The 12,273-nt window shown below is 43.1% G+C and overlaps 1 protein-coding gene across 1 annotated transcript in view; it reads right to left on the reverse strand.

The window, feature by feature from the left end:
• Positions 1 to 12,273, reverse strand: part of LOC110485210 (adhesion G protein-coupled receptor L1) — a 218,625-nt gene that overhangs the window by 137,985 nt on the left and 68,367 nt on the right. The gene's annotated exons all lie outside the window — the stretch shown is intronic.

The following is a 12,273-nucleotide window of genomic DNA, read 5'->3' on the forward strand; positions in this document are numbered from 1 at the left end:
ATCTAATACAACCTCTCTGTCTCTCTCTCATCTATATATCTAATACAACCTCTCTGTCTCTCTCTCATCTATATATCTAATACAACCTCTCTCTCTCTCATCTATATATCTAATACAACCTCTCTGTCTCTCTCTCATCTATATATCTAATACAACCTCTCTGTCTCTCTCTCATCTATATATCTAATACAACCTCTCTGTCTCTCTCTCATCTATATATCTAATACAACCTCTCTCTCTCTCATCTATATATCTAATACAACCTCTCTCTCTCTCATCTATATATCTAATACAACCTCTCTGTCTCTCTCTCATCTATATATCTAATACAACCTCTCTCTCTCTCATCTATATATCTAATACAACCTCTCTCTCGCTCATCTTGAATCTAATACAACCTCTCTCTCACTCTCATCTATATATCTAATACAACCTCTCTCTCTCTCATCTATATATCTAATACAACCTCTCTGTCTCTCTCTCATCTATATATCTAATACAACCTCTCTGTCTCTCTCTCATCTATATATCTAATACAACCTCTCTGTCTCTCTCTCATCTATATATCTAATACAACCTCTCTCTCTCTCATCTATATATCTAATACAACCTCTCTGTCTCTCTCTCATCTATATATCTAATACAACCTCTCTGTCTCTCTCTCATCTATATATCTAATACAACCTCTCTCTCTCTCATCTATATATCTAATACAACCTCTCTCTCTCTCATCTATATATCTAATACAACCTCTCTGTCTCTCTCTCATCTATATATCTAATACAACCTCTCTCTCTCTCATCTATATATCTAATACAACCTCTCTGTCTCTCTCTCATCTATATATCTAATACAACCTCTCTCTCACTCATCTATATATCTAATACAACCTCTCTCTCTCTCATCTATATATCTAATACAATCTCTCTCTCTCTCATCTATATATCTAATACAACCTCTCTCTCTCATCTATATATCTAATACAACCTCTCTGTCTCTCTCTCATCTATATATCTAATACAACCTCTCTGTCTCTCTCTCATCTATATATCTAATACAACCTCTCTCTCTCTCATCTATATATCTAATACAACCTCTCTGTCTCTCTCTCATCTATATATCTAATACAACCTCTCTCTCTCATCTATATATCTAATACAACCTCTCTGTCTCTCTCTCATCTATATATCTAATACAACCTCTCTGTCTCGCTCTCATCTATATATCTAATACAAGCTCTCTCTCTCTCATCTATATATCTAATACAACCTCTCTGTCTCTCTCTCATCTTGTATCTGATACAACCCCCCCCTCTCTCTCTCCCTCATCTTGTATCTAATACAACCTCTCTCTCTCTCGCTCTCTCTCTCTCTCTCTCTCTCTCTCTCTCTCTCTCTCTATCTCTCATCTATATATCTAATACAACCCATCTGTCTCTCTCTCATCTTGTATCTGATACAACCCCCCCCTCTCTCTCTCATCTTGTTTCTAATACACCCCCCCCTCTCTCTCTCATCTTGTATCTAATACAACCTCTCTCTCTCTCGCTCTCTCTCTCTCTCTCTCATCTATATATCTAATACAACTCCTCTGTCTCTCTCTCATCTTGTATCTAATACAACCCCTCTGTCTCTCTCTCATCTTGTATCTAATACAACCCCTCTGTCTCTCTCTCTCTCATCTTGTATCTAATACAACCCCCCTGTCTCTCTCTCTCTCTCATCTTGTATCTAATACAACTCCTCTGTCTCTCTCTCATCTTGTATCTAATACAACCCCTCTGTCTCTCTCTCATCTTGTATCTAATACAACCCCTCTGTCTCTCTCTCTCTCATCTTGTATCTAATACAACCCCTCTGTCTCTCTCTCATCTTGTATCTAACACAACACCTCTCTCTCTCTCTCATCTTGTATCTAATACAACCCCTCTGTCTCTCTCTCATCTTGTATCTAATACAACCCCTCTGTCTCTCATCTTGTATCTAATACAACCCCTCTGTCTCTCATCTTGTATCTAATACAACCTTTCTCTCTCTCTCTCTTTCTCTGCGATTCATTTACTGGTTGCCTTGATCTAAGGCAAATAACCTCATTATCCACTTGTATTGGATCAATACTATAATCACGGTGATCATTATTATCTATTTGCTTTAGCGGCAGATAGACAGAATGATCTAAAACAGGGGTCATACGTCTTCCTTCCAGACGCTACATGGGTAGTTAGTGTAACAAGACTGACAGCGGCTGATCATGGCTGGATTGTCAAATCAAAGATGTATTTATATAACACATTTCAGACATGAATGCAACGCAATGAGCTTCACAGGAAATAAATAAATAAATGTGTAAATAAATAAATAAAATACTAGTTAGAAACATCAGAGGATAAAAAACAAAATAATAACAGTAGAAACTGAAAGACTAAAAATATCTATTTTAAATACTTATTCTTGGTCCTAGGCTTTGGGATAGTTAAAATTCCAGAGGACCTGAGGGACCTACTGGATACATAACTAAAAATCACATCTGACATGTATGGGGGTGCACAATCGTGGATTGATTTAAAAACCAATAGAATCATCTTAAAATGAAAACTAACAGGCAGCTAGTGCAGAGACTTTAAAAACGCTGTAATGTGTGCTCCCTGTCTGGTCTTGGTCAGTACCCATGCTGCACCATTCTGTATGTTTTACAGTTCAACAATTACTTTTTTGGAACATTACAGTAGTCAAGCCTGCTTGTAATAAAAGCATTGATGAGTCTCTCTGTATCTGCCTGTATCTGCCTCTCAGGTGGTAAAAAAGCTATTTTGGTCACATTCCTAATGTGTGATTCGATTGTCATGATGGACCCATGTTTTTCCCTGTCAACATAGCAAGGCCTCCAGAACCATATCAGACAAGAAAGAAATGGATGGATGTGAATGAACATGCTAACACCTAATAAATGACTGAATAAGTGATTACAATTGGCAAGTAGTACACAGTAGTACACAGTACTTAGGAGGCCTACTGTAGTGTATACCGTTCTCTTGCCACTACAGTACTGTAACTATAGCCTCCATAGACGCTGCTCTACACCCACGCCAATAAACTCACAATCGCCCACGGAGGCAAAAGCAAAATCAATCTCAAGATCAACATGATGAGTGTGAGGTCAAGACATGACCGTGTGGTCAGGTCAATGTGTGGCATGGTCGTGCTGACTGAGTGGTGTCTGGTCAGTTTGTGGTCGGAGGCCTATAGATCCACACAGGTGATTTGACTAACGCTACTGCATCGTCAGAAGTTCATTTACACCTGAACGCCTGCCAAAAAAAAAACGGCCCTGGCAACCCTCAGTAACTTCATTAGCATTTCAATAGCTTTCAATATGAGCTATGTAACGTAAACAACTCAGGAAACGGTGCAAGATGGCGAACACAGAAAGAGACAAGTACACTCCAATGCTCGTGGGGAAAAAGGCACCGACGGTCTCTTTAGCTTGACAGTCATGAGTTATGATAGCTAGTTACCTCACGGAGAGAGAAGTCAGGCTGTTTTAAGATGAAGCTCAGTCATTCCGTGAGCGATTAGGATTGATGGTCAGACCTCAAATGTTTCAGGGAAAGACTGAGGTCTAAGAGAGGGTAAGTATGAAAACATGTCTTCTATCGAGCCAATTCAACTCAAACATGGATTGTGAGTTGGTACTGTAATTAAATGTGAGTAACAAAGGGAATGGAATGACTGGTACAGTAATTACAGTAGAATCCAGGTCATCAGAGGTCATACGGTCTAGTACTTAATGGAATGTCTGCTATGCTGAGAATCTATCACAGAACAGAGACATTTCTAAACCGATATGAGAAGACACGAGAAGTGATTACTTCCATAAATTGCATGATCAGTTTAGCTAGCCAACACTGTCATGATGACACTGCTTACAGTAACAGCGTGATCAGGGATTTATTGGAGCAGCAGTTTCTGAGCCTCTTCCCATGTATACACTCTTTGTATTCTCTGTAATGGTTTTACTTGCTCTGGTGACAGTGTAGTGACAGACAGAGGATCTTTGTATTCCAGTGTGTTAGATCTGGGCTGAGACCAAACCAAACAGCCAGTAAGATGGTGGTATTAAATGTTGGCCAGTAGAGCTACTGTACAGGGCTACAACAAAAATGTGTACCGTTGGGGGTTGGGAAACACTGGTCGGGATGGGATGACACTGACTGAAGAGACAGATGTGTAGAGGTTACTCATACTAGTCCAAGTAGGCGTAGCAGTGCAGACGTGTTTGTCACTGTGTAAATGTAATGTTTTTGTTTGTCTTTTTTTGTATATATTTCAATATGTTTCAATAACTCTTTTTCCATTTTTAAATTAAATATACCTTCCGGCAACCTCACCCAATGCCTCACCCAATGTGATACGGAGCTGCTATTTTTCGACCTTATTGCTAGAACCTCCATCAGAAGCTAACCAGTTAATTAGCTACTAGCTATTTAGTCATTGTTAGCCACTGCTAGCGAACTTTACCTTTAACTCAGACACCAGCCGCTTTTAGCCTGGATAATACCAGCCAGTCTGCACAGCACGATATCCTCTCCCCTGTAACTATTCTCCAGGTCGGAAATGAGAATGTGTTCTCAGTAAACTTAGCTGGTAAAATAACGGATAAATAAAATTTTAAAAAATCAACCCTGAGCATATCGGACTGCTTTTCTCCACTACATCCCTGAATTCCTGTCGTAAGCTCTGGACCATTACTCCGGGTCATCGCAGCTGACTAGCTGCTACCCAGTGGCCCGGCCCCTAAGCTAGCCTTGAGCCAGGCCCATCTCCTAGCCTGCTCAGTGGACCTTATGATCACTCGGCTACACAGCTGATGCCTACTGGACTCTTCACTAACACGACTAGAAGCCACGACATCACTGGAATCCTGCCGTGAGCTCTGGAACTTTGCATCGGTTCATCGCAGCTAACTAGCTGCTACCGAGTGGCTATAGTAGCTAGCACCAGTTAGCCTCGAGCCAGGCGCATCGCTAGCAAACTAAATTACTCCAGCTACAATACCTCTTTTGCCAATTGGCCTGGACCCTTTGTTGATACGGAGCCCCGCCGATCCATCACAACTGGTCTGCCGACGTAATTCCGTCCGATGTGCCCTCAACGGACGTTGGTGAAGATGCTTCTGCTAGCCGCGGCCTGCTAACTTTATGAACGCTGTGTCTCTCGCTTGCTAGCGTAGTAACGTGACCTAACGACTTCCCTGTTTCATCTATTGCTGTTCACTGGACCCTATGATCACCTGGCTATATAGCTGATGCCTGCTGGACTGTTCATTAATCACAATACTCCATTTTGTTTAAAATGTTTATCTGTCTGCCCCAGCCTTGAACTCAGGTCCTGTGTGTAGTTAACTGACCCTCTCTGCCCATTCATTGCCATTTTACCTGTTGTAGTTGTCTTAGCTGATTGTTGTCTTACCCGTTGTTGTCTTAGCCAGCTCTCCCAATCAACACCTGTGATTTCTATATGCCTCGCTTTATGTCTATCTCTAATGTCAATATGACTTGTATACTGTTGTATAGGGTAGTTATCATTGCTTTATTTTACTGTGGAGCCCCTAGTCCCACTCAACATGCCTCAGACACCTCTTTTGTCCCACCTCCCACACATGCGGTGACTTCACCTAGCATAACTAGCGCCTCCAGAGATGCAACCTCTCTTATCATCACTCAATGCCTAGGTTAACCTCGAATAGTTACCATCGAATAATCCCCGTGATATGCAACTTTTCAGGGAAGTCAGGAACCAATACATGCAGTCAGTTAGGAAAGCAAAGGCTAGCTTTATCAAACATAAATTTGCATCCTGTAGCTCTAACTCCAAAAAGTTTTGGGACACTGTAAAGTCCATGGAGAGGCTAGGAGAGGCTAGGAAACACTGTCACCACCTATAAATCCACGATAATTGAGAATTTCAATAAGCATATCTCTACGGCTGGCCATGCTTTCCTCCTGGCTACCCCAACCCCGGCCAACAGCTCCGCACCACCCGCAGCTACTTTCCCAAGCCTACCCAGCTTCTCCTTCACCCAAATCCAGATAGCAGATGTTCTGAAAGAGCTGCAAAACCTGGACACGAACAATTCCGTTGGGCGAGACAATATGGACCCTATCTTTCTAAAATGATCTGCCGCCATTGTCGCAACCCCTAGTGCTACCCCTGTTACCTCTCTTTCGTATCGTCCGAGATCCCTAAAGATTGGAAAGCTGCCACGGTCATCCCCCTCTTCAAAGGGGGTGACACTCCAGACCCAAACTGTTACAGACATACAGTATATCTATCCTACCCTGCTTTTCTAAAGTCTTCCAAAGCCAAGTTAACAAAGAGATCACTGACCATTTCGAATCCCACCGTACCTTCTCCGCTGTGCAATCCGGTTTCCGAGCTGGTCACGGGTGCATCTCAGCCATGCTCAAGGTACTAAACGATATCATAACTGCCATCGATAAAAGACAGTACTGTGCAGCCGTCTTCATCGACCTGGCCAAGGCTTTCGACTCTGTTAATCATCATATTCTTATCGGCAGACTCAACAGCCTTGGTTTCTCAAATGACTACCTCGCCTGGATCACCAACTACTTCTCAGATAGAGTTCAGTGTGTCAAATCGGAAGGCCTGTTGTCCGGACCTCTGGCAGTCTCTATGGGGGTACCACAGGGTTCAATTCTTGGGCTGATGATGCCGCTCTTCCTGCTGGTGAGTCCGTGATCCACCTCCAAACAGATGCCACCATTCTGTATACACCTGGCCCTTCTTTGGACACTGTGTTAACAAACCTCCAAATGAGCTTCAATGCCATACAACACTCCTTCCGTGGCCTCCAACTACTCTTGTCACCAAAGCCCCATATACCACCCACCACTGCGACCTGTATGCTCTCGGCGGCTGGCCCTCGCTACATATTCATCACCAGACCCACTGGCTACAGGTCAACTATAAGTCTTTGCTAGGTAAAGAGCCGCCTTATCTCAGCTCACTGGTCACCATAACAACACCCAACCGTAGCACACGCTCCAGCAGGTATATCTCATTGGTCATCCCCAAAGCCAACACCTCTTTGGCCGCCTTTCCTTCCAGTTCTCCGCTGCCAATGACTGGAACGTATTGCAAAAAAAGCTGCATTTGGAGACTTATATCTCCCTCACGCATCAGCTATCTGAGCAGCTTACCGCAGCTTACACTGCAGGTGTACACAGCCCATCTGTAAATAGCACATCCAACTACCTCATCCCCATATTGTTTTTATTTACTTTTTTTTGCTCTTTTGCACACCAGTATTTCTACTTGCACATCATCATCTACACATCTAATTTGCTAAATTGTAATTACTTCGCTACTATGGCCTATTTATTAACCCATTTGCACACACAGTATTTGGATTTTTCTATTGTGTTATTGACTGTACATTTGTTTATGTGTAACTCTGTGTTGTTGTTTTTTGTCGCACTGCTTTGCTTTTTCTTGGCCAGGTCGCAGTTGTTAATGACAACTTGTTCTCAACTGGCCTACCTGGTTAAATAAAGGTGAAATAAATCAATAATAATAACAAAAGGGGCTTGGGGGCCGTAGCTCTGACTCATTAGAACCTCTGGAAGGTAACAGTCTACCAGACTCCATCACAGTGTCTACGCAAGTATCAGCAATACAGGGAGGTGTGACCACAGATGTAGATGAAATGTAATTAATGAATTACTCCTTCACCCCCGCAAAACTAATCACTCTCCAAAATGAATATAATTATCCCACTTTTCCTTTCAAAACGTAACAGACATACCATGAAATATCATTACCATCGCCATCTGCGTCGGAGTGCTCCGGAGTGGGAGGCATTGGATGGCCTTTTACTGTCAAACTCTCGTTTCAGGACATGGAAGAAGGTATGACAGTCAAATTTAATTTCATGATTATGTAAATTAGTGAAAGTGACAATTTAGACACATTTGCCAATGTTTCTGTGTGTGTGTCAAAATCCCCCATCAACAGAATGCTAGGAATCGGATTATTCCGTAACGAGGAAAGTGTTAGGCTTTTATCAGTATAAAGTAAAAGTGACGTTGAGTGCTGGGGCGCAGTTCTGTCTGAAAATGATTATTTGTAGTGTCAAAGTACAGTAGGACCCCAACACACATAAGCTATACTTTTCTCCTGTCTGAATATCACTCTGGTCTTTGTGCTGCAGATATCACAGAATACACAGAATAGTTATACAAGCACTATACTAGCCTGCTACCATTCATTATGATAGCACTTAGCACTGTACTGTACCACTACCGCCTTAGTAAAGCTGTTATTACCACAACATTAGGATACACTGAGGCAGCCTATTCTGTGTAGCCCACACTGACTGGCATATTCTGGCTAACTAACATTACAGGTCAGATTAGTTGTTAACAACACTGATCCTGTTTCAGGACGGCTGGTGAGGCTATCGCTAACGCTACACCATAGTATAATCTTACAGCTAACACTACCACCACCATCTTACGGCTAACGATATCACTGCTCAAGTCAGTGGCATTAGCCATTAGCCAAAGGCTACCCCACTCTGTGACCATAACACAAGCTAACACTAGCACATTCAGGTTAAGTAGGCCTAATGCTAACGCTAACACATTTTGGGCAGATAATGCTAACAACAAACAACACTAGCACATTCAGGTCAGGGCAGATCACACTGACAATATCACTAGCACATTCAGGGCAGATCATGCTTACACTCTGTCTCTATTTACTGGCTTAGGGGGGTCTGTTAAGGAAACAGGGAGGACGGAGGGCTGGGAGATGGGAGCTAGTCCTACTGTAGCAGGAGCTGCAGGCGAGGCCCTTTCTATAATGATACCATTGTGCTAGGCCATGTGCAGATGGAACATCAGACCTCATGTAATGGCCTGTGTATTAAGGGGCGAATGTGTTTGATTACTAACTCTGGCTGAGCAGAGAGCTGTATCGCCGTCGACAGGGAATACAGCCCCGCTGAAAAAACAGGGGGAGACGTAAAAAAATGAAGCACATTTGAGGAAAACAGAGGGAAGGAGGTGGAGGGAGGAGACATTAAACAGGAGAAGACATTAATGGAACTATGTGCGATAAGAGAATGCAAATGAGACAGGGGAATCTGCAGAGCAGCAGAACACTGTGGTAGGATATCAAACCGAGCTGGTGTCACAGTCAGAGAGGGGAGATGGGGGACGGAGGGAGAGGGAGGGAGGGGGGAGAGAGGACGGGAGAGAGAGGAGGGAGTAAGGGAGAGAGATAGAGTAAGCGTGAGAAAGAGATAAAGAAGGAAGAGAGAGAGAGAGAGAGAGAGAGAGAGAGAGAGAGAGGGAGAGGGAGAGGACAGAGAGCTCTCACTTCACTCAACATACATACTCTCATGTACCATTCTGTCCCCCTGTAGAAGCACCTCTGTCCTCCTTTCTCCATAAATCATAACACACTCACCTCTACTCATCTCTAGTGACTTTCATCTATACCCATCATATGTCTACTGGAAGTGCAGTACCTGACTTTCCAAGCACCCTCCCCCTGACTGGTACAGCCAATTAGAACACCACCTTTTACAGAGACAGCTGATAGAGAACAATCAGCGGTGCCAGGGCATGTTATCCTGCCCAACCAGACCGAAGGTGTGTGTGTTGGGTGTGCATGTGTGTGTCCCGGCATTCATGTGTGTGTGCCTGTTTGGCAGGCCGTGTGTGTATGGGTGATAGCTGCAGTATCTCTGCCACTGCCCGTCAGTCTGCGTGTGTGGTACTGGAGACAGAGATAGTCTCTCTCCAGTCAGTCAGTGTTGACACCATGCTACAGGCAGTACAGTGAGGAGTGTGCTCCCTGTGTATTTCTGTGTTGGTGCTCTCTATCACGGCGTAGCCTGTGATTTATGGTTGTTTGAGGGGACGGGGGGAGCTTGTCACTGTTTATTATTACTGATGCAACAGGAGGCCATGCCACCAGCCGTCACTGACGGCAACCGCCACGCACAGGGAGGAAGTGACCTCAGTGCCCACCTGTCTCATCACACAAAACAGGGCCAAGGTGAGCCTCACGATATGCCATTTACACTGGTGACGCTACAGTCTGGGCTCTCTCTCTCTCTCTGTCTCTCTCTGTGTCTCTCTGTCTCTCTCTCTGTCTCTGTGTCTCTCTCTTGCTCTGTCTCTCTCTCTCTCTCTCTCTCTCTCTCTCTCTCTGTTTACTTTTGTCTCTGCTTCCCTCTCTCTTCTCTCTCCCCCCACTAACTCAAATTCAAATTAGAGATACTTTGTATCCCTCATCCCACCCTGTCTACTTTGTCGACATGAATCACATAACAAATCAGTGGAAGTAAATGCATAATTTACCATAACCATTAAGCCTAAATAACAACAAGAGGGATAAGTAATGTCCCTGACATTAATCTTATGAGGCGCCAACCATGGATTCTGATAACATAATAATGGTACTAACACCCCCCCCCCGTCTCTCTCTCTCTCTCTCTCTCTTCCTCTCTCCAGTCCCTGTGTGGCATCAGTTGTGTGTGTGCGTGATTGGCATGGTGCCACGTAGTGTGCCCACCACACAACCCAGCCTAATCCATCTTCATTAGGGACAGAGGGGCTGGGAGATGTGTGTTATTATCACTGTCTATTCATCTGTGGAGCTCCATCAGGGCAACACCCCCCACTGCAAGGCTGCCACTGTACACACTACACATACATACATACATACATACATACATACATACATACATACATACATACATACATACATACATACATACATACATACATACATACATACATACATGCATACATACATACATACATAGGCAGGCAGGCACAAACACAGACACAGACACAGACACAGACACAGACACAGACACACACACACACACACACACACACACACACACACACACACACACACACACACACACACACACACACACACACACAGTCTATTTACTCTGTACTCCACTGTCTTCTCTCTTGTTTTGCTCTCCTTCCCTTTTGTCCCTCCTCATAACAAGCACAGCTAAAGACCTCTAACACTAAAGACCTTTAACACTAAAGACCTCTAACACTAAAGACCTCTAACACTAAAGACCTTTAACACTAAAGACCTCTAACACTAAAGACCTTTAACACTAAAGACCTTTAACACTAAAGACCTTTAACACTAAAGACCTTTAACACTAAAGACCATTAACACTAAAGACCTTTAACACTAAAGACCTTTAACACTAAAGACCTTTAACACTAAAGACCTCTAACACTAAAGACCTCTAACACTAAAGACCTTTAACACTAAAGACCTTTAACACTAAAGACCTCTAACACTAAAGACCTTTAACACTAAAAACCATTAACACTAAAGACCTTTAACACTAAAGACCTCTAACACTAAAGACCTTTAACACTAAAGACCTCTAACACTAAAGACCTTTAACACTAAAGACCATTAACACTAAAGACCTCTAACACTAAAGACCTTTAACACTAAAGACCTTTAACACTAAAGACCTTTAACACTAAAGACCTTTAACACAGCTAAAGACCTTTAACACTAAAGACCTTTAACACTAAAGACCTTTAACACAGATAATGAACGCTTGTGTCTAATTTGGAGATGCTAGATGATTATTAAAGCTGAATGAAATAGAGAGTCATTTATCCAGCTTTGGGATTCATTTGAATCAACTCGCACCAACTCTGAGAGTGTGGGAATATACAGTAGATGCTCACACATGAATAAATGTGTGACTTACTCATGCATACACCGGAACACACACACACACACACACACACACACACACACACACACACACACACACACACACACACACACATACACACACACACACAGGGGCATACACACAAACACACACACACACACACACACACAGGAACATGGGAACACACACACACAGGAACATGGGAACATACACACAGGAACATGGGAACACACACACAGGAACATGGGAACACACACACACATCAGGCACTCACACACAGATGAGCACACCGGGGCACAACATGTGATGATGACCCAGTTTAGATCTGTGACACAAAGTGGAGCAAGGATCGGGAACAAAAAGAGAGTGACATTTTAAAATAGGCTGACATTCTTTTCATGGGATTTCTATGGCCAAAAGGAAGCCTCTCTGTCTTCTGTGTCAATACCATCAACTACTAAGTCTACTAAACTTCAATGCACTACTTTTGAACTCACAGTTCTATATTGG

The sequence above is a fragment of the Oncorhynchus mykiss genome, chromosome 13 (genome assembly GCF_057628025.1).
Source record: "Oncorhynchus mykiss isolate SJ-2025 chromosome 13, ASM5762802v1, whole genome shotgun sequence".
Taxonomy (NCBI): domain Eukaryota; kingdom Metazoa; phylum Chordata; class Actinopteri; order Salmoniformes; family Salmonidae; genus Oncorhynchus; species Oncorhynchus mykiss.